Below are 22277 nucleotides of genomic sequence, written 5' to 3'. Positions count from 1 at the left end.
TTGGTACTCTTGGATTACAACGTTCTTTGGCCATCTGATAACTTCAGGCTGCAGCGTTAAAGACCAAGTTGTAGGATGCTATTTGTAATAGGTTCTGTAGTGAATATGGAAAATGTTTCATAGAAAGTATTTTAATCTTAACAGTAACTGTAACAGGCTGACATTATCATGTCAGAGAAGTTAATTAACATCCTTAAATCAAACAAATAATAGAGGGGGAAGCTGTATTTTGACTTCTCATTTGTTTAATTAACATAAACAATGAAAAAAATCACAAGAAAATGAAGTGAAAATTGTTCTGGTTTGGGGTTAAGAAAACGATTTCACAGCTAAAAGGAAAGAGACCTTAAAGAAAAAATTGGTATTTTTAACTTCTTATAGTTAAACATTTTTTGTGTGTGTCAAGGCGCTAAATGAAATTAAAAGACAAATGATGAATTTAAGTGATTATAGCATGAATGGCAGAAAACTGATTGCTATCCTTAATACATATTTATTTCAATAAATGTTATGTTTTATATCAAATCTATGTCTTTTTATCTTTGAAGTCATGTAGAATGACCTCTATATGAATAACAATATTATAACTTATTATAATGTTTATTATTTAATATTATTAAATATTAAATAGTATTAATTAATATTATAATTTATCATTATTGTACTAATATTATAATAATGTCTACATAATATGTAGAAAAGCCTTCCCAAATATTTTGGTTTTGCTTTCTTACACTGAGATGCCCACCTCACCTGGAATTTATTTGCTGAATGATGTGAGGTGCGGATTGAGTCAGCTGTCATAACATCACTTTTTAAACGCTTCTGTTCTTTCATTGTTATTTTTCATTTATTGAATACTTGATGCACCTGTGCCTGTTTCTTTGCATTTTATTCCATTGGTCTGTGCCAGAAAAGTACTATTTTTTATTGTTGTAGTTTATTTATACTTTTAAAATGTTTTCTTGTTTATTCTCTGAAATTTATTCCTCTAAATGAACTTTACATGAGTTTACAAGTTTCTTATCCCACCCTCACAAGATGTCAGTGGGACCTTGGCTTTACAATATGTTTATAAATTAATCTAGGTGTGACAAAGTATAATAATGGTTCATCAAATACATATATGGTATGCCTCTTTAATATATGGGTCTTACATATATAGTGTATTACATTCATAGTGTATTACATTTATTTCTATGAGTTTTTGTTGTAGTTGCTATAAAGAATGACTTTGCTAGCTCCATTAAGACTGTTATAATTTGGGATGTTAATCTGCTAAAATCTTATCCAAACTGCACTGTGGAATGAAGTGTAGACATACATACTTCTGAAATGTAAAACTGTAACAATTTTGTTTTCAGTTATTAACTGAAGTATAACTATTATAAATATTCCTTTTGCCTTCTGATAACTTAGAACTATAGATTAACTTGAATTCAGACTGTTGTTCAGTGAAATTTAAATATTATTAACCATGAATATTATGCCCATTAAAAAATATTATCCAAGGTATGCTTGTGATTTTGCTCATATAATTTGAAATAGGTTATTATGGCCTGCAGTTTACAAAGCCATTTACTAAGTAAAATCTCAAACCAAACTACACAGGAGATCTAATTGCAGATTAATGGCTGTGTGGTTCAGAGAATTAATCAAAAACCAGAGACTGGAGCTCCAATAGCCTCCTTTCACCTTGCTGATAATTCATACTTGATGTGCCCTGGAATAAGTCACTTTTTCTTCCCATTTGTTTCTTCTCTTATCAACAAAATGGAATAAAGAGTGCTGATACCATCAGGGGATATTCTGTTAGTTAGCGATTAACTATTTGGAGGTTGTTACTTAGCTTTAAGTGGTAAAATATTATTTAAGGGAAAAAAAAAAAAACCCGTGAGGCCCAAAGAATTATCTGCTTATAGGTTTTTAAAGTGAAATTCAAAGTGACACAAAGACAAGCTCTCTGGACAGGAGCTTTCCTTTGCACTTAGATCTACTATTCATGAAAGGAATATTCTTTTGATGTAGAGTGACCATAAAATGTGTTGCCCAATCCAGAATTAAGCAGATAGGATGTGAGAACAAAAGGTATAAATAAGAACTGTCCTTGGCATACTGGAATCACGGGTGCCGTAGTTATATGGAAAGAAGGAACAACCTAGTTCTCCTTTTTCTCATGTGATGTTTACTGAGCTAAATTTATTTGTGTCATGTGTGTGGAGCTCAGAAAATATGGTGTCAATTTATATTTTGTCACTATCCATTATCTTATTTAGTTATTCTTACAGCAAAGAATTATAGAGTGCATTTTAAGTTGCTGATTTTAGGATTTCAAAATCAAATGACATTTTTTCTGTCCTCATTGAGTTTACAGTAAGTCGTAGAGGTCAAGGATCTTAGTGTGAGTGTAAAAATCTGATGTCATTGAATGCTGCTGTTGTGACACAGCCCCTTTTGTGGTTATAGGGAAAAATGACAGCCTCATTTTAGTATGAGACATTCTAAGATGTTATTTTGCTGGTGCCATGCACAGAGACTACTGGTGGTAATTAGGAAGATATTAAACTTATGCTTTCAAGAAAGCATTCATGGAAAATGTTTAGCTTAACTTGTAATAAAGAAATAGTAGTTTTCTACTAGTGGCAAAGAAATTTTAAAGTATCAGTGCCCACTTCTGGTAAGGCTACAGTAATATTGATACCCTTATATTGCTGATGACAGCTATGTGGTAATAGGTATTGAAAGCCATGGGATTTTTTCATATACTTTGTCCCAGAATTCTACTTAGAATCACACCAAAGGGGAGAGGTAGCAGCACAGCTCCTAAATGGGAAGTTCCTTTAAGAAGTATTTGTGGTACATGGAACTCTGCTAACTGTTATGTGGCAGGCCAGATGGGAGAGGAGTTTGGGGGAGAATGGATACATGTATATGTATGGCAGAGTCCCTTTGCCATTCACCTGAAACTATCACAGTATTGTTAATCGGCTATACCCCAACACAAAATAAAAAGCTTACATTAAAGAAATTTTTTAGAAAAGTGATATGAGGGAACTCTCTGGTTGCCCAGTGGTTGAGACTAGGTTCTTTCACTGTTAGGGCCTGGATTCAATCCCTGGTCAGGGAAGTGAAGGTCCTGCAAGTGGGGTGGCGAAAAAAATAATGATAAAGTGAAATAAAGTATTTTCGGTAATTAAATTGAAAATAGAGTGCATATCTAAAGATACATCGATGTTCTTCCTCTGATTAAGCTTCCTTGATGCCTGTAGTCTGCAGTAAAGGTCCGTCTGTGTGTTTTCATAGCATTTTCCTTTCCTCTGATACGTCAGTGTGGTCAAGAGTCAACATAGATCTGTACTCTAGGCCCTAGAGTCTAGGGAAAATTGCTCAAGTCATTGTGCCTAGGATTCCTCATTCTGTAAAAAGAAGATAATAGCAGTGTTGGACCTATCAGAGAGCATAGTATCTAACACATGTTACTTATTGAACAAATGATAACCATTATATTATTTCAGCACTTATTTTGCTTATAGATTATTTCCCATGAGACTTGGTACTTGTAGGGAAGAAATTCTGTCTTGTCTGGCCTAGCGAAACCCTTTGCTAAGTCAGTTTTGAAAGAAAAAATGGAATAGTTTGGTTAAATATAGTTCATGTACTAATCTCTAACCTTTTTTCTTTAATGTTGATAATGCAAACTCTACAGTAGTGGTTTCTAGCTTTGGTTGTATGTTAGGATCACCTTGGCAGTTTATAAGTACTGATGTCAAGACCCAACTTTCAAGATTCTAATTTTTTTTAAAGTAATTTCAAGCTTAGTATACAAAATTTTTTAAAAAATAGATGTCTGGGATTAAGTTGCCAACATAATGTCCCATTTTACTGAATATTTTAATGTGTATTTTTTAACATAAAGGAATATTTTCCTACATAACCATATCAGTTCAGTTCAGTCGTTCAGTTATGTCCAACTCTTTGCGGCCCCAAGAACTGCAGGACACCAGGCTTCCCTGTCCATCACCAACTCATGGAGCTTGCTCAAACTCATGTCCATTGAGTCGGTGATGCCATCCAACCATTTCATCCTCTGTCGTCCCCTTCTCCTCCTGCCTTCATTCTTTCCCAGCATCAGGGTCTTTTCTAATGAATCAGTTCTCTGCATCAGGTAGCCAAAGTATTGGAGTTTCAGCTTCAGCATCAGTCCTTCCAATGAATAATCATCCTGATTTCCCTTAGGATTGACTGGTTTGATCTCCTTGCAGTCTAAGGGACTCTCAAGAGTTTTCTCCAACACCACAGTTCAAAAGCATCAGTTCTTCAGTGCTCAGCTTTCTTTATAGTCCAACTCTCACATCCATACAGGACTACTGGAAAAACCACAGCTTTGATTAGACGGACCTTTGTTGGCAAAGTAATGTCTCTGTTTTTTAATATGCTGTCTAGTTTGATCATAGCTTTTCTTCCAAGGATCAAGCATCTTTTAATTTCATGGCTGCAGTCACCATCTGAAGTGATTTTGGAGCTCCCCAAAATAAAGTCTGTCACTGTTTCCATTGTTTCCCCATCTATTTGCCATGAAGTGATGGGACTGGATGCCATGATCTTAGTTTTATGAATGTTGAGTTTTAAGCCAGCTTTTTCCCTCTCTTCTTTCACTTTCATCAAGGGGCTCCTTAGTTCTTCGCTTTCTGCCATAAGGGTGGCCTTATCTGCATATCTGAGGTTATTGATATTTATCCCAGCAATCTTGATTCCAACTTGTGCTTCAGCTGCCTGGCACTTTGCATGATGTACTCTGCATATAAGTTAAATTAGCAGGGTAACAATATACAGCCTTGACAAACTCCTTTCCCGATTTGGAACCAGTCTGTTCCTCTTCTCCTTTTCTCCAAAATGATGTATCATAACCATAACACAAGCATCTACATTAGGAAATTAATGTTGATGCATTACTTCTATGGAATCTTTAAACTCTGAGTTTTCCAATCAATAATAAATGGATCCAATAAATAATAAATGGAAAGTCTTCAGGTCAGAATCTTGCATTGCATTTAGTTTCTCTTTAGTTTCTTACAGTCTAGAACAGTTCTCAGATTTTCCTTGACCTTGACACCTTTGAAGGTAATAAGGACAGATTGTTATTTAATTGATCCATTCATTCCTTTGCTCCTCAGAAACCTCTCTAGATGGCTTCCACCTACAGTCCATACCAGATACTGACATTTTTATTTGATGATATGGCATATATTCTGTATGCAGTGGCATCTGTTGACTCTCTGTCCATGAAAGTGCATGATGCCTTTTTGTTCTGTGACTCTTTTTGCTTTGTGTCTCCCCTGCCTTCAATGTTAGTCCTCCTCCTACTCATGTCATTGATGATACAAATACTTCTGAGGGTCAGTTTGATTTTCTCCTTGCTTTATCTCTCCCAAAGCTTTACTGAAAAAGTATATTCCTTTGCCTTTCCTTTACTACTGTAGTCTGTCCTCAGGTCCATCTTTCTCTGATTATCTTCAACACTTCACTGTAAAGTGTATTGTAATTGAAATGCTCAAATTTGACTAATAGGTGTATGGTAGAAAATTCAAATATGTTTGAATCTTGAATTCTATACACCAAAATGATGTATCAGTCATTCATCCAGATATTTACATTTTTAACAAAACTAAAAGCACTGGGGACACAGCAGTAAATAGGGTAAGTGTAGCTCTTGCCCTCAGGGAGCTTACCTTCTGGGTGACAATAATCATAGTAATTGTTTTATAGAATGATGAAAATATGGATCTTTTCTCTGTTTTTTTTTCCAAATGTTCTATCACTTGGTTATATCACTTCTATAGCTATAAAATGAAAATTTAAGAAATACATTAAATATTTCATTGTAGGTATGAATAGTCAATCAACACAAGTCTGAATTTGGTTGTTATTTGGTAGTTATTTCTTTATTGCTTCTTCTAGTACATTCTGGAAGAAAAAGAATCAAGCATTAACCAGAAATAAACATAGGTAGAGGGTGAATAAGATAATTGGACAGGCCTGGATTTTTTGGCTGTGGTTAGTGTAGGCTTCTGCACACACTAACACTCATAATTTAGCTTTAGTTTCTATCTTGAAGGAAGAGTTATGATTTTTACTAGTACATTGTCCAAGAGGGAACAACTTGTACAAAGACAAGAGCAAATAGCTTTCTCTAAGAGATCTAAAAATAGTTTAGTAAGGCAGGGGCTTTGACCTTGATGTGGAAAATGACAAGAGATAAGGGTTGAAAAATCAACAAGGGGCTTGTAACATCCTATTAAGACATCTGAACTTTATCCAAAGGGCAACAGAAATCCAAATATATGTTTTACGCAGGAGATTAGCACAATCATTTCTGTGTCATAGGGGCCACTCTGGCTACAGCGTGGAGACAAATCAAAGCAGAGTTGGGGAAATCAATCTGGAGGGAGACAGACCTCCTAGGGAGAAGGCTATTAAGATAATCCAGGAAAAAAAAAAAAAAAGATAATCCAGGGACAGATTCTGGTAGCCTGAATGGCCACGACAGTGGAAATAGCCACAAGCAAGAGCTTGGAAAGATTTTTCTGGGGGTGTGGGGTGGGGTGTGTGTGGAGTGTATACATGACAACCACAGACACTGTGGCAGATATGACAGATAACCTGAGGGAATGAAACAAGATTAGCTCCAAGCGAAGATGCTGGTACAGAAACTACCGTCTTTGTGATACCAGCATTTCTGAGACCAAAGGTTTTGTTTTGTAAGTTTGATGTCAGAGCCTAACCTGATCTTATATATGACATCCTACCTGGATTCGATCCCTGGGTTGGGAAGATCCCCTGGAGAATGGAACAGCTACCCACTCCAGTATTCTGGCCTGGAGAATTCTATTGACTTGGGGTTGCAAAGAGTCGGACACAACTGAGCGACTTTTGTCTTCACTACTTTTTAGGGCTTCCCAGATAGCTCAGTTGGTAAAGAATGCACCTGCAATGCAGGAGACCCTGGTTGGATTCCTGGGTCAGGAAGACCCTCTGGAGAAGGGATAGCTACCCACTCTAGTATTCTTGGGCTTCCCTTGTGGCTCAGCTGGTAAAGAATCTCCCTGCAATGCTGGAGACCTGGGTTCGATCCCTGGGTTGGGAAGATCCCCTGGAGAAGGGAAAGGCTACCCACTCCAGTATTCTGGCCTGGAGAATTCCATGGACTGTATAGTCCATGGGGTCACAAAGAGCTGGACACAACTGAGCAACTTTCCCTTTTCCCTTTCCCTCAATATCTGTGTGGGTTGTTTCCAGGACCCCTGTGGATACCAAAATCTGTGGATGATCAAGACCCTTATATAAAATGTAGTCCACCCTTCATACCCCATGTGTGTGGAACCCACAGATATTGCTGCAGAAATGTTACTGTGTTAAATTGTCAGGGAGCTTTCTTAACTTGATGTTGTGGGAACTACAATCATCATTTCTGTGTTCCAGGCTTGAAAAGAGGAAAAGCAAGGGGCAAAAGGTGGAAAATGCCAGCTCAGCCATCACCCTCCTCCTCACCAGCTTTAATATGCTTTTCCAGAAGCCCCACCCAACAACTTCTGCTTAAGATTTGTTTGCTGGAATTTAGTCCCACAGCCACCCCCTTCTTCAAGGGAAGCTGATCAATGTAGTTCTATTAGTTGAGAGCATTACTACCTCCATAAAAATCAAGTTTTGGCTAGAATGCATAAAGGGAGGGGGTGAAGAGCAGTGTCTGCCATAGGAGGTCAACAAGGTAATAGGGTTATTCAGCCAGGAACCAGGTCTCCAGTAGACTTGGCCCCTGCCCTCCCCTAGTACGGTAGTTCTCAAGCTTCATCCCTGACCAGCAGCATCTCCATCACTTGAGAACTTAGTGGGACTTAAATTCTCCAGCCCCAGTGTAGACCTGCTGACTCAGAAATTCTGGAGATCAAGCCCAGGAATCTATACTTTAACAGGCCCTCCTGGTGATTCCCCTAAAGGCTGAGAACCACTGCCCTGGTGCAATGGTTCCCAGCTCATGGCACATCAAAACCACCTGTGGAATTTTTAAAACCACATGCACTAGGAGCTTGGATCTTGGATCCGTTTCCTATAAATGCATTTTTCTTATGTTGTAGGTGATTTTGATGTAGTTAATAATTAAATGAACATTTGGGAACCACTGCCCTTCAGACTTTTTGGAAAAAGTTGGTCATGATCCTCCTTTTGAGAGAAACCTAGACCCTGTGGGTAGGTCAACAAAGGGGTTAATTTGCTTTGAAAACTCAGTGAGAATCAGAAATAGGAACAACCTCTGAGATTTGAGATGATCTATAGTCTTATCTACTTCCCAGGTGACTCAGTGGCAAGGAATCTGCCTGCCAAAGCAGGACATACAGGTTTGATCCTTGGGTCAGGAAGATCCCCTAGAGAAGGTGATGGCAACCCACTCCAGTATTCTTGCCTGGGAAATCCCGTGGACAGAGGAGCCTGGTGTGGGTTATAGTCCATGGGGACACAGAGTCGGACACGACTTAGTGACTAAACAATAACAACGTAGCCTCTGTCAATGGATATAGCTGCAGCCAAGGGTTGTTATACTTCCACGGAAATCCCAGTCTCTGGGGCAATCTTTGGCTCCTCAGGAAGGGAGGCAGCTATGACCTGATTGAGGACCTGGATTTGGGGGGAGGGCTCAATGTCGAGGCTGCCATAATGCCCTCCCAGGGAGTAACTAGAAGCCTGGGATGTATGTGTGTGTATGTGTAAGCACTGATTCATGCTAAGGCTAACAAGGACAGAGGCCCCAGATCGCTCACAGCTGAAAACAGTTCTCCTCAGACCCTTCACATCTGCACTCACAAATTAGCCTGGGCATGTGGCTCAGAGTGTGCCGGGAACCAAGTCACATCTTACCCTATAGTTGTGTAGGTGCCTTGAGGGCCCTGATCTCTCATAGGCTTTTGTCTCTAGATCCTGTCTAGCGTAGCATACTGCACGCTTTTAGTCAACGTCTACTGAGTTGACACAGCCGGGAATTGGGGGAATGTATCATGAATGGGGTCAGTGCACCTCCATCCCTCTGTCTGTCTTCACATGGCTGAAGAGGCACAGCCTGATGAGGGCGAGCCCCACTGTCAAGGCGGCATCCCACCTTTCCCTCCACTTCCAATTGTCAGGAAAGTCTACTGCCGCCAGTATCCTTTACTGCTGATTGTGTATATAGGCCAAACCTGAAATGTGTGTGTGGAGAGCTGCTGGTTTGCATCGAGTTTTCTTCCTTCTCAAACATAATATTTTAAAAGTTTCTACATTAATCTTAAAAAATCCTGAAACCATAAGAAGCATTAGGCTATCAAATTGTAATTGTTTATGGTCTAGTTATTATTTCATCAGAATTGGTTATTTTCTCTGATAAAAGAATCTATAAGGAGCAAGTTCAGGTTCCCTCTGTATCCTGCCCCATGTGGAGCTCGTGTTCCTTGCTGGGTGACTTTGATTACTTTCACCTCAGTTTCACACTTTCTCAGGGATCAGCGATCTCTAGGATTTCCCTCACTTAGCTTAGGTGGGACTTTAATTTTCTATTCAAGACAGTAGTGGAATGCTGGCATAATTTATCATAAACAGTCATAATACCTGCTTACATCATGGAAATTTCTATAGAAATTTATAGATACTATACTATACTATAATACTATAATAACTATGCATTCGTTCTAATGACTGAAATGACATTACATAAAGTGAGTTCACAGGTCCCTAGATCCTTCAGTCACTCAATTACAGCTTCAGCTCCAACTTTCTTAGGTCAACTGTCTTCTCACCCTGAGAAGTAACAAGCCTAATTACTTACGGTCTATATTTAGTATCATTTATCCTACCTTGGGGCTTCTCTGGTGGCTCAGATGGTAAAGAATCGGTCTGCAGTGTAATGCAGAAGACTCAGTTCAATCCCTGGGTCACGAAGATCCCCGGGGAAAGGGAATGGCTACCCACTCCAGTATTCTTGCCTGGGAAATCCTGTGGACAGAGGAGCCTGGCAGGCCATACTCCATGGGATTGCAAGAGTCAGACACGACTGAGCAACTAACCCGCCCCCCACATCCCATTTTGAATAGGCACTTATAAAAACATTCACTGTAGGCTCTAGGAAATAAATCTCAATTAATTCTTTTTGTAAAGATTGATTAGTCAATAACCATGGCAAATCCCTACAAAATAAATTAGATGAAGAATTATTGGACTAAAAAATGACCTTAGAGGGGCATTTAAAAACCTCCAGATATTTTGTCTCAGCACTTTCTCATCTTCCCTACCTAGTCGGAGAGTTCAGTCAACTTTGATAAAGTCTGCAACCTTTATCAGCAGCAGAATCCACTGGAGGCCTTTTTAAACACAGAGATGACTGGTCTCTCCAGAGCTTCTGATTCAGTAGGTTTGCACTTCTCTTTAGTTCCCAGTTAGCCCTGGTGCCCTCATGCCGTCTCATGCCCACACTTTGAGAACCACTGCCCTAGGCCAAATGTCACAGCATGCCCTTACTCTGCTAAGTCAAGTTGTTGTCTTGGTTAATTGTTCTCAGACATGGGATTTCATAGACGTAGGGACATTTGCAAAAATAAACCAAGCAATGAACAGTAACAAAGCCTGAATTGAGGATAGGTCTAACAGTCAACTTTAAATATTCAGCAAATGAAGATTTTTTTTAATTGTTTCTCGTCATCACCATCATTTTGTTTTGAAAGGACATTTAATTGCCAACAACATTTAGTCACAGAATAATGGCCTATCTCTTCAATTGGATAAATTTAGCTTTACTCAAAGGGCTTCCCAGGTGGTGCTAGTGGTAAAGAACAAACCTGCCATTGCAGGAGATGTAAGAGATGTGTGTTTGATCCCTGGGTCAAGAAGATTCCCTGGAGGAGTGCATAGCAACCCGCTCCGGTATTCTTGCCTGGAGAATCCAACAGACAGAGGAGCCTCTCAGGCTATAGTCCATGGGTCACAAAGAGTTGAACATGGCTGAAGTGACTTATTACAGCACAGCACAGCTTTACTCAGAACTCACTTTATTGTTATGACATACCAAGGGCACAGTGGTGGAAGCAATCTGCTACAGGTGCAGGCAAAATGTGGTTGCATTTTCTGTAGATACAAAAACAAAGAACAAAAAGCCTTTCTAATTGGATGGAAAGGTATAGTTTTTTTTTTAGTTTTAAATTTTTATTGGAGTATAGTTGATTTACAGTGTTGTGTCAGATTCAGGTGAACAGCAAAGTGTATCAGTTATACATACATCCATTCTTTTTTAGATTCTTTTCCCTTGTAGGCCATTACAGAGTATTGAGTAGAGTTTTCTTTGCTATACAGTAGGTTCTTATTATTTATGTAATTTATACAGTAGTATATATATGTCAATCCCAATCTCCCAAATTATCCCTCCCCACCCTTACCCCTGGTGACCGTAAATTTGTTTTCTATATCTGTATATCTATTTCTGTTTTGTGGATAAGTTCATCTGTACCCTTTTTTTGTTGTTTTAAAGATTTCACATAAAAGTGATATCATACAATGTTTGACTTTCTCTGTCTCACTTCACTCGCAATACTTAGGCTCAAGTGTGATGATATAGATGTGGACGTAAAAATAACTATCATTTCCATATATAGGGGATGGTAGCTTGCTGATATGTATGACACAAAGTGGCTACTTAGGCTCTAGAAAGCTGGAAGCAATCAAAGGTTTTTGAATAGGGCAATGACCTGGCAAAGTAGGTCAAAACTTTAACCAGGCAGCAGAGTTTACATGAATAGATAATAGGAGTAATGGAAACACGTACTCTAAGCATCTAGTAATAAGTCTTAAGGACTTAGCAGTCTAAAATATTTGTTTGTTTAACTGAAGTATAGAAGATTTAAAATGTGTTAGTTTCAGATGTATAGCACAGTAATTGTTATACACACACACACACACACATACATCAGTTCAGTTTAGTCGCTCAGTTGTGTCCAACTCTTTGTGACCCCATGGACTGCAGCACGCTAGACTTCCCTGTCCATCACCAACTCCTGGAGATTGCTCAAACTCACGTCCATTGAGTCAGTGATGCCACCCAACCATCTCATCCTCTGTCGTCCCCTTCTCTTCCTGCCTTCAATCTTTCCCAGCATCAGGGTCTTTTCTAATGATCTATTCTTTAAATTCTGCTCTGCCACTTCAGTTCAGTTCAGTTCAATCACTCAGTCGTGTCCGATTCTTTGCAACCCCATGAATAACAGCACTCCAGGCCTCCCTATCCATCACCAACTCCTGGAGTTCACCGAGACTCACGTCCGTCAAGTCAGTGATGCCATCCAGCCATCTCATCCTCTGTCGTCCCCTTCTCCTCCTGCCCCCAATCCCTCCCAGCATCAGAGTCTTTTCCAAAGAGTCAACTCTTCGCATGAGGTGGCCAAAGTACTGGAGTTTCAGCTTTAGCATCATTCCTTCCAAAGAAATCCCTTCAGAATGGACTGGTTTAATCAAGTTGCTTAAAATATTGTGCATCAGTCCCCTCACCTTAAGATGAACATAATGACACATCTCCAAAGGTAGTTATAAGAAATAAATTAGTTAATATACATAAATCAATAAGAATAGGAAATATTCAATAAAGATAACAACAATAGTTATTATTATATGTATCATTATTATCAAAATCCTTACCATTACATTTGACTATTGGAAAATAAATATATCAGAGTCAATGGGAAAGCTATAAATTTTTTGTTGTGCCCATTAAGTGTCAGGCCTGTTCGGCTCTTTCACAAACAATATCCCCAGTTAAATTAAAGCTCTAAGTATAGTTTCACTGTCAGAAACCACTTAGTTCTATTTTCACCAAATACAAAGCATATACAGACCTGGTTTCAAATATGTTTTTAAATATTAATAAAAGAAGCCTTTCTTTTTTAGTGTAGCCCTTTATGACTGAGTATCAGATTATATTCCTTTGCAGGCAATCCAAGTCAGTACCTAAGTGCTAGCTAACCTCAGTGCCATAGCAACTAAACCTGGTCCTCTTGGTTTTTTGTTTTCCAGCTTCTTGTCTAATTGTATAAACTCTGTTGTCTATCACCTAGCAGTAAGATGAAACTCATGGATGATTCCTTTTTCAGCTGAGGTTTGAGAGGCCAAAGCTAGATGAGCTAATTGTGAGGAAGTAAAAATACACATTTTATCTAAATAAGCAAAACTTTAGCCTGCCAATTCTTTATTAAAAACAAGTGAAACAAAAAGTTCCTTCCATTCCCACTGAGTGGTGCTTGTCTCTAATTTGTAGCCCTTCACCACGATGATCTTCACTTATGTTGACAAAGTGGGTATGGTCAATTCTTGGTCATTTACCAGAATGGAGACATGAAGAGATTGGCAAGGGCACTTGTAATCCAGAGAGAGACCAGCAACCATTTGCCCACTGGTGCAACCCAGCCTGTTCACCAAATGACATTTTTCTTTTTCGGTAATAAGTATCCAAGTGGAATGAATTGTTCTCTTGCTCTTAAATTTGTTATTCTTAGCCATTTTCTTATAAAGTACAAAAAATACTTGTGGGCTTAAAATAGATAGTTTATGATCAAATGAAGGTGGTTAAGAATTGTGAAGGGACCCAAAGTCACAAACTAGAAGTTAAAAGACTGATTCATCCCAGAATTATATGCTCTAGATTTGATGAGGTTATATTATCATCAAGTATAATCCTCTAGTGATAGAAATGTGGAATTAAAATGTGGAGCTAAACTAATATTTAGCCTCTCTGAGTTAAATATTATTTAAAACTGATAAATAGATATGCTCACTGGTGCTCTTATTTCAGTAATGCTGAAGTAAAAAACCTTCCAGATTAGCATCAGAACTGCATTGGGGTGGTGTCTGCTATGTGTATTGTCATCCTGGAAAGAAAAAAGGTACCAAACCCAGCGCTCGTGGGGGTTCATGGCTCTGATCCTGATCTCAAGGGAGGCAGGCAAAACACCCTTTTTAACTGGGGTTGCTCGTGTCTCTTCACTAGCACACCTGATGTTGCATTCACACTAGTACCTCCGAAGGCTACCTGCTTGCCTCGTTTCCCTGACTGAAAGAAGAGGAGGAAGGTGTAGCCATCCATTCATCGTCCTTTACTCTCTGCAGTTTGACCCTGACCTCTTGTCTTTGGTCGACAGGATCCTTCATTTTTTTTAGCCAGTGACTAAGCATGATCTGAGTTAATAAGTAACTCTCACTTGACTAATTGAAGGTCCTTAGAGAGGGCCTAGAAAGGAGCCTAAAACATTGTTGACCTAATCAAATTGATCTTCTTTTTCATTCATAAAATATTACTACTACTTCCACTTTAGTGTCAGAGTAAAAGTTGCTAAACCCACTACTGTTTTTCACCCATTATATAGTTATGGACATTTTAATTTTAACAAGAGAGGAAACAGAAATAATCTAACCGAAGGAAAATTTTAGGCCTAAATGTTTTCCAGAATAAATACATTGAGATTTTTCAGGTAACAGAAAGCTTCTAAAGAAACTTGAAAAGACTTTAATCTTCAATCAAGTACCTTTCCTATCACATACATACTAATTTCGTGTAAGTATTTTCCTGTGATAATTCTGCAATTTTCTGTGAAAGAACGATAATGGGAGTTATTTTCTCTTCTTTAAGCTGAACATTCCTTTACCCACAAAGGTAGCAACTAGACAGTATCTTGAAAGTATCCACAGCAAAGTCACACAGTCCAAACCACTACAGTTACTTTAAAAAAATAAATCTTATCTTGGACAAGTCTTTGTCATATATTATAGTAAAGAACTCAGTACAGTCATGTTTGTGACTCATTTTAAAAGATAGCTGTGTCATGAAATTTATTTGGATCAACTCCTTTGTGTCATTTGCTGATTACTTTTGTGTTTTTTATGTATTTGGGTGGCAGCAGTATTAACTAGCTTTAGGGAGTACTTACCGTGTGCCAAGCGTTGTTCTAAGTGTGTTACATGCTCTAACTTACGTATCTCTCAATGAAGTTACTATTAGTCCCTCATTTGCAGATGAGTAACTGAAGCACAGAAGAGTTAAGCAACTTCCCTAAAGTTGTACAGCTGGAAAGCAGCAGAATGGAAGTTGAATCCAGGCAGTCTGGGTGTAGAATTCACACTTTCTGCCTTCACCACCATTGTATTATAATCTTAACTGTAGCAAGTATTACTTCTGTAGAGTTATCAGTAGGATAGTGGGTAAGAAAATTAAGCTGGGAAGAAAATATTTGGCCTCCATCAATAATTAGGATGATTGGGCATTTACTTATGTTTTATCTTTATATTTGTATTCATGAAGTTGTCCCCTTCAGTTTTAGATGAAAAGTACAAAATTACTTATTCTTCAAATAAATAGCACAACCAGAAGGCTACTTACATTGTCAGCAGGGCTTTGGTGGAAGTCTTGGTGAATTCACATGTGATTGTTGATGGCATGTTTGTTTTTGCTTAATTTCTACAGAACGCCTGTGTAGGTGCCCTCCCAGCATTGCATCATCCAAATTTCTATCTCATAACATAGATATACATTAGGAAGTCTGCTTTAGAAAATATGGCCAATTCTTTGAAAAACCACCAATTTATTATTTGAGACAAATGTGCAGCATTGGGGTGTTTTGTTTTTTTTTTCTCTCAATAATACTAAATACTGTCTCTCTCTGCTTTCTTCTTCCCTCTTCTCCCTATCTCAACCACACTCTCCCATTTCACCCCACTTTAGTTCATATCACTTATATTTTGCACTGTGTGTCCACAACTGTACTGGATGCCAGTTTTGCTTCTAAGGGCTTTAAATGTTTCTTCCTACATAATTCAGTCTTTTTTCTTTTTTTTAAATTCAGCAAACATGACGGCTTCCATCTTTGTTGTAAGCACCCTCTTGTTTGGTGGTTTTCAGTATTTTTTTTTTTTTTCATTACAAAATGCTCCTGGCATTTTGTACACAAAACATAATCTGTACCATTGGTGATATCTCTCTCATCCTCGCAGTTTGAGTGGAGTGTGTGGCAGGGTGGGAGGGTGTGGGGGCCGGGGGTGGCTGGAATGAGGCTGAGAGGAAATCAGCAGATCAGTTCTCAGCAGGGATGCAGGGCTTAAAAGACAGTCCTTCCGTGGAATCTTCTGATAATGCACCTGTCCCTTGCCTCCACCCCTCATTGTGCTGCAATATCTGACTAATGACAGCCAGTAAGTGAACCTGGCATAAGAGAGGAGTTCCAGAGTCAGTGAAATGAAGATGTGTGAATTGGCCATCTCATTGGATCCTTCCCCATCACATTCTACGTTATGCTTATGGTCTATTGTGTCATGAATGGTCATCCTCCCAGTGATAATTACTGGTCCCCTTCGGTATCAACTGTGGAATTTCATAATCTGCTGGGTAAATGAGTAACCCAGCTTTAAAACAGCAAAAATAATTTGTTTGGAATATCAGTGTACATAACTCTCTGTGCAAAGTTCTCCTTTTTACTGTTGCACATTAACTTTTTTGTTACTGTACAATTACCACCCGAGAGCAGAAATCTGCTGCTTCCTATTCATGGGACAGTGAGAACTGTAAAACATTATACAGCAGTAGCAGGAGCCTGGTATTGGACCTTTTGATGAAGGCATCATAATGATACAATTTCTGAATATTACCTTCAAACTATCTTAATAAAGAATCCATTGTTCTCCTGGTTATTCCTGGGATAGACACCCATAGTGATGCTGATAGCTTAGACTAACTTTTCTATGATCAAACAATTTTGTTATATGTCTTTTGTGTTAACAGCCTTTGTTGATGATTATACATTATAGAAGGAGAAGGACATGGCAACCCACTCCAGTATTCTTGCCTGGAGAATCCCCATGGAGAAAGGAACCCAATGGGCCACAGTCTATGGGGTTGCAAAGAGTCGGACATGACTGAGCGACTATGCACAGCACATACACTGTAGATGTTCAGTTTATTTGTTAGTATTCCAATTTGTCCTCTCAGTGGAGGAACATTATTTATGGGTACTCTTGACTCATCTTCCATTGTTAATTTTGGTTCTTCAACAGTTCAAATTAACATACAAGTATTGAAGACCCATTTGTATTGTTCACTGTTCTGAAAGGTTGTTGAATTAAGACGCTGGGATTCTTTGCCCCCAGAGGTGAAGAATTCAATCAGGGGCCAAAGACGAGGCTTGATTGCTCAGAGCTTTTGTGTACTAAAGTTTTATTAAAGTATAAAGGAGATAGAGAAAGCTTCTGACATAGGCATCAGGAGGGGGCAGAAAGAGTACCCTACCCCCCTGCTGGTCTTTAGCTGGATGTTATATAGTTATCAGCAGTCTGTTAATGAAAGAAAGAAATGTCTCAAAACTTAGAATGGCACCAGGCCCCTCACCCATAGGCTATATTTTGGGATAATCTTGGCTCCAAATGGTTCATCTTGGGCCATAAAAGGATTAACTTGAATCTTGAAGAAGGGCAGAGCAGCATACAAATAGTGTCATTTACATAGATTAGAGGAACAATATCGGAGTATAACATACTGGTTTATCAAGTAGGTTCTGAGCCAAAAGGCGGAACCGACTTGAAGACAGAGTTTGGGGTAAATGCACAGTACATTAGCATAGCCTAAGATAAACATCTCCATAAGAAAAAGGCATTGGTTAACTTCAGGTGAAACCAGGTGTCATGGCAACACAGAATTTTAAGAGAAACCTCCTTTTAAATTTATATAGGGAAGGAAAAACTATCGCTACTTTGTTTCCTCCTGCCACTTAAGAGAGATAAAAATGTCTGACACTTGAGGGCTATTTCCTCCATTTGGAGACCCTTGGCCTTCCTGCCTGTTACCCTCTCAGTTCCAAACACTGGGCTGCAGAGGGTTGAACGGCTTCAGACATGGTCCCTACACTCAAAAAATTTAATGTCCTCCAGGAAAGACTATAATTTTAATATCAAGAAGTAAATGCTAGGATGCTGATTTTACCAGGCGTCATGAAAGCCCTTATGAGAAGCCTATTTCCCAGCAGATGAGTCAGGTGAGGCCCCTGGAAGATAAAAGTTTTGATCCAAGTATTGGAGGATATGTTAAAAAGAAAAAATGAAGATGGCATCCTAGGAAGGGAAATGATGTGTATGTTGGGAAACCATGCTGATTGTGATATATTAGAATTTTAAATAATATTAGAAAGTGACAGGTGAGCTTGGAAAGGTATCTAAGTATCAAATCAAATAATTATTTTATGCCATATTTAGGTGCTTGAAATTTATTCGTAGAGATAGCCCATGGACTGACTGCTTAAGATTGTTTGTGAATTATTTTCACATTATTTGTAAAAAATGTTGTGAATTATTCGTTTTCTTAAAAAAAGTATCCAAAGCTTTTATTAGATATCGATGTATTCCATAATCCAAAAATTAAGAATATTTGTACTGAAAGCATGCAAATATTCATGTGTATGCCGCCAGGACATGCAAGGACATACTGCTCATTAATTAGAATAAGTGTCACCATATCTGTATTTTACATCATAAGAAATTTGATGAACAGAACCTTATCAGTTCAAAGCTTAGAGTTGCCAGGAAGACTCCTACTTATAGCCTGAGTAAAACCATACATTTATTCATTAAACAAATATCTAATTGAAACATATTCTTGAATCATTTGTCCTGGCATCATGAAAAATTTTTCATCCTTCTCCAATGAGAGTGTCAGATCTTGGTAACAATGATTTTGTAAGTGGCCCTATGAAGCTATGGTTGGCTCTGAGGAGAGACCAAAGGACACACTGTCCCTTTTCAGAGCTCAGAGTCTAATGAGGACAGCAAGCACTAATCAGATAATCACAAAAGAGATGAGCAAGTTCATATTGTTATCAGTGCTGTGCAGTGAAAGAAAAGATGAGAAATAGTAGGGGAACCTGATGTAGAAGGGGATTAGGGAAGGTTTTCTTGAGGAAATGATGTTTGAACTGAGAACTGTGGAAATGAGTTAAGTGTCAGCTGGGGAAGAAAGTAAAAGAGACCCTAGACTCTAAATCTCTGATGCAGAAAAGTGCTTGGGCTGTTTTAGGAGAGGAAAAAAGGAATATAAAGTACAGTGGGGAGAAGAGCATGAGATGACCCTGGAGAAACAGAGGTTGGAACATGCAGGGCCCAGTGGGCTCTCTTATTGTGATAAAGAACATGGGTCTTTATCCGAAGAACAATGAAAGGGAAAGTGGGCACTGACATGATCAAATCTGTATGTTTTAAGAAAGTTCCTGGCTGCTGTGTAGAAAATGAACTGAAGGGGAACAAATTGGGGAAAACTTATTAAATAATATACAAGTATCACAATTGATAATATATCGATACCATATACTTTACTGTAACTTATTGGGTTGTTATAAATTTGCTTTAGTTTCTCCATGTGGAAACTGATGAGGATGAACCGGTGGTTCTCTAAGTTTAGACTTCCCCACAAATGATCTGAGAAATTGATCCTCAGAGCAGTTCCTTTGATTCTGAATGGCTTCCTGCTATGACTTCAGTGTGTCACACAAGAAATAGCCTTTTCTATATGTGCTGTAAGGTGACAAAGATCAAGAGTCCCACTGTAAATCCTTTCTGTGCACTAACATTTCATGATTCTAGATTTTGAGGAAGTCAAATTCCCGTCTATCCCCCTTGTTTTTACCAATGAGAAGTGTGTAGCCTGAAGAAGGAAGTGACTATATACACTGAGATTCCATAGTAGTTTAGTTGCTAACTCATGTCTGACTCTTGCAACCCCACAGACTGTAGTCTGCCAGGCTCCTCTGTCCATGGGATTCTCCAGGCAAGAATACTGGAGTGGGTTGCCATTTCCTTCCTCAGGGAATCTTCCCAACCCAGGACTCAAACCCAGGTCTCCTGCATTGCAGGCAGATTCTTTACTGACTGAGCTACAAGGAAAGGTTGAGATTCCATAGCTCAGTGCATGTAGAACATTAGTCTCCTAACCAGTAATGCTACGTTTTTCTAATATGTATACTGTCTTTATATTCCTTGTGATTAGGTCATTGGTTATTATAATGATCAAGATTGCAGGTGCTTTTTTTTCTTTCCTTAGTTATGATCAGAAATACATTTCATATTTTTTCAATAACTGGTAAAAATTTATTTCTCTAAGATCTCAAACATCATTTTACTAAAACTTGAAGCTTGCTTTGACTTCCCAGGAGAGCAGACTTCTTACTTTATTCTGACTAAGCCGAAAATATTGCAAGACCAGCATTTCTACTTCTAAGTCAGTCCAAAGTCTGTAAGCATACAGAAGTGATGAGTAGAAACAGAAATTAGCTGAGCTTTCAGTAAGGTTTTTACTTGATTTGAACTTGCGCTCAAAGGTAAATCAAAAGTTTAAAGTTGAGTATGAATCTGAGACAGGCTGAGGAGTATAGTGCTTCTGAGCACAGGCTCTGGAGTTGGGTGATCTGAATTCAAATCCCCAACTTCTTCCCCAACTTTGTGACTTAGGACAAATTACTTTTCTCAGGCTCACTTTCCCCATTTGCTGAATAGAAATAATGACATTTCAGAGTAAGCACTGAATGAGACCATATACAAAAAAATGGACTGTGTCATCAGAGTTCAGTATAGAAAACAGAAACAAATCATGATGTTTCAAGAAGGAAGGGGTTTAATATAGGGGAATCAAGGGAAGGAAGAGGATGCCACAGGTCGCTGACCTCACACTACTGCAATTGTGCCCCTTCACGTAGCACAGCATTGTCGTGGTGAAGGAACTTGTATAACCCAATGAAACTGTGATCCATGCCGTGCAGGGCCACCCAAGATAGATGGGTGATGGTGAAGAGTTCTGACAAAACGTGGTCCGTTGGAGGAGGGAATGGCAAACCACTCCAGTATTTGTGCATGGAAAACTCCATGAAGAGTATGAAAAGGCAAAAAAGATATGACATTAGAAGATGAGCCTCCCTTGGAAGATGTCCAGTAAGCTACTGAGGAAGAGCAGAGGGCAATTACTAGAAGGGGGCAGCACAGGACGAGGTGGTTAGATGGCATTATGAACTCAATGGACATGAATTTGAGTAGATGCTAGGAGATAGTGGAGGATAGAGGAACCTGGTGGCTACAGTCTGCAGGGTCACAGAGTCAGATGTGATTGAGCAACTGAACAACAGCTAACTGTGAAACAGACTCAGGCACCTGCTTCTGATACCACCTCAACCACAACCGCTGATGTAACTGCCATCTCACAGCTGTGAACCTGATGATACCACGCTGGAAGTTTGAGTCCAGCCACTGTGAACACTCCCTGAACATGCTTGCCAGCATCAGAGCAATAAGAAGACAGTCTTTGTTTGCCTCTCTCTTCCAAATTTCCCATGAATGCCCCAGATTTGTGGAGCCTAGTTTGTAACAAGAATGTAAGGGAGTTTGGGAAATGTAGTTTGTAGCTTTCTAATTACCAAATGCGGGCTTCCCTGGAGGCTGAGCTGTAAAGAATCCACCTGCAAATGCGGGAGACGCATGTTCAATCCCTGGGTCAGGAAAATCCCCTGGAGAAGGAAATGGCAACACACTCCAGTATTCTTGCCAAGGAAATTCCATGAACAGAGGAGCCTGGTGGGCTACAGTCCATGGGGTTGCAGAGTCAGATGCAACTTAGTGTTCAGTCGCTCAGTCGTGTCTGACTCTTTGTGACCCCATGGACTGCAGCACACCAGGCTTCCTTGTCCTTCATCTCCCGAAGCTTGCTCAGACTCCTGTCCATTGAGTCAGTAATGCCATCCAATCATCTCAATCCTTTGTCGTCCCCTTCTCCTCCTGCCTTCAATCTTCCCCAGCATCAGGGTCTTTTCCAGTGAGTTGGTTCTTCGCATCAGGTGGCCAAAGTATTGGAGCTTCAGCTTCAGCATCAGTCCTTCCAGTGAATATTCAGGATTTATGTCCTTTAGCATTTAGTGACTAAACACCAAGACAATAACAACAGTTACCAAATAGAAGGAGGATAAAATAGAAATTGAGGCCCAATCTAGGTATCTGCCACAACAGAGCCCAGAGTATGGCATACAAGCAGATGCCCAATAAGTAATAGTTATTGTTGGTTTTGTTGCTGTTGGTATATTAGTAGCAGGAGTATAGGTTTCACTTAGTTATAATACATAATTTACTTGTAAATTTCTATTAACCTTAAGAGGTTGATTTGCTTCTATTCTTAGGGGATGTACCAAGGATGCAATTAAATGTAAATC

General features: G+C 39.0%; 1 protein-coding gene across 6 annotated transcripts in view; it reads left to right on the top strand.

Annotated features, from left to right (window-relative positions):
• NME7 (NME/NM23 family member 7) overlaps positions 1–22277 on the top strand; it is a 240091-nt gene that overhangs the window by 184795 nt on the left and 33019 nt on the right. The gene's annotated exons all lie outside the window — the stretch shown is intronic.

The sequence above is a fragment of the Ovis canadensis genome, chromosome 12 (assembly GCF_042477335.2).
Source record: "Ovis canadensis isolate MfBH-ARS-UI-01 breed Bighorn chromosome 12, ARS-UI_OviCan_v2, whole genome shotgun sequence".
NCBI classification, from domain to species: Eukaryota; Metazoa; Chordata; class Mammalia; order Artiodactyla; family Bovidae; genus Ovis; species Ovis canadensis.
This window is presented reverse-complemented; position numbering and strand designations above follow the sequence as displayed.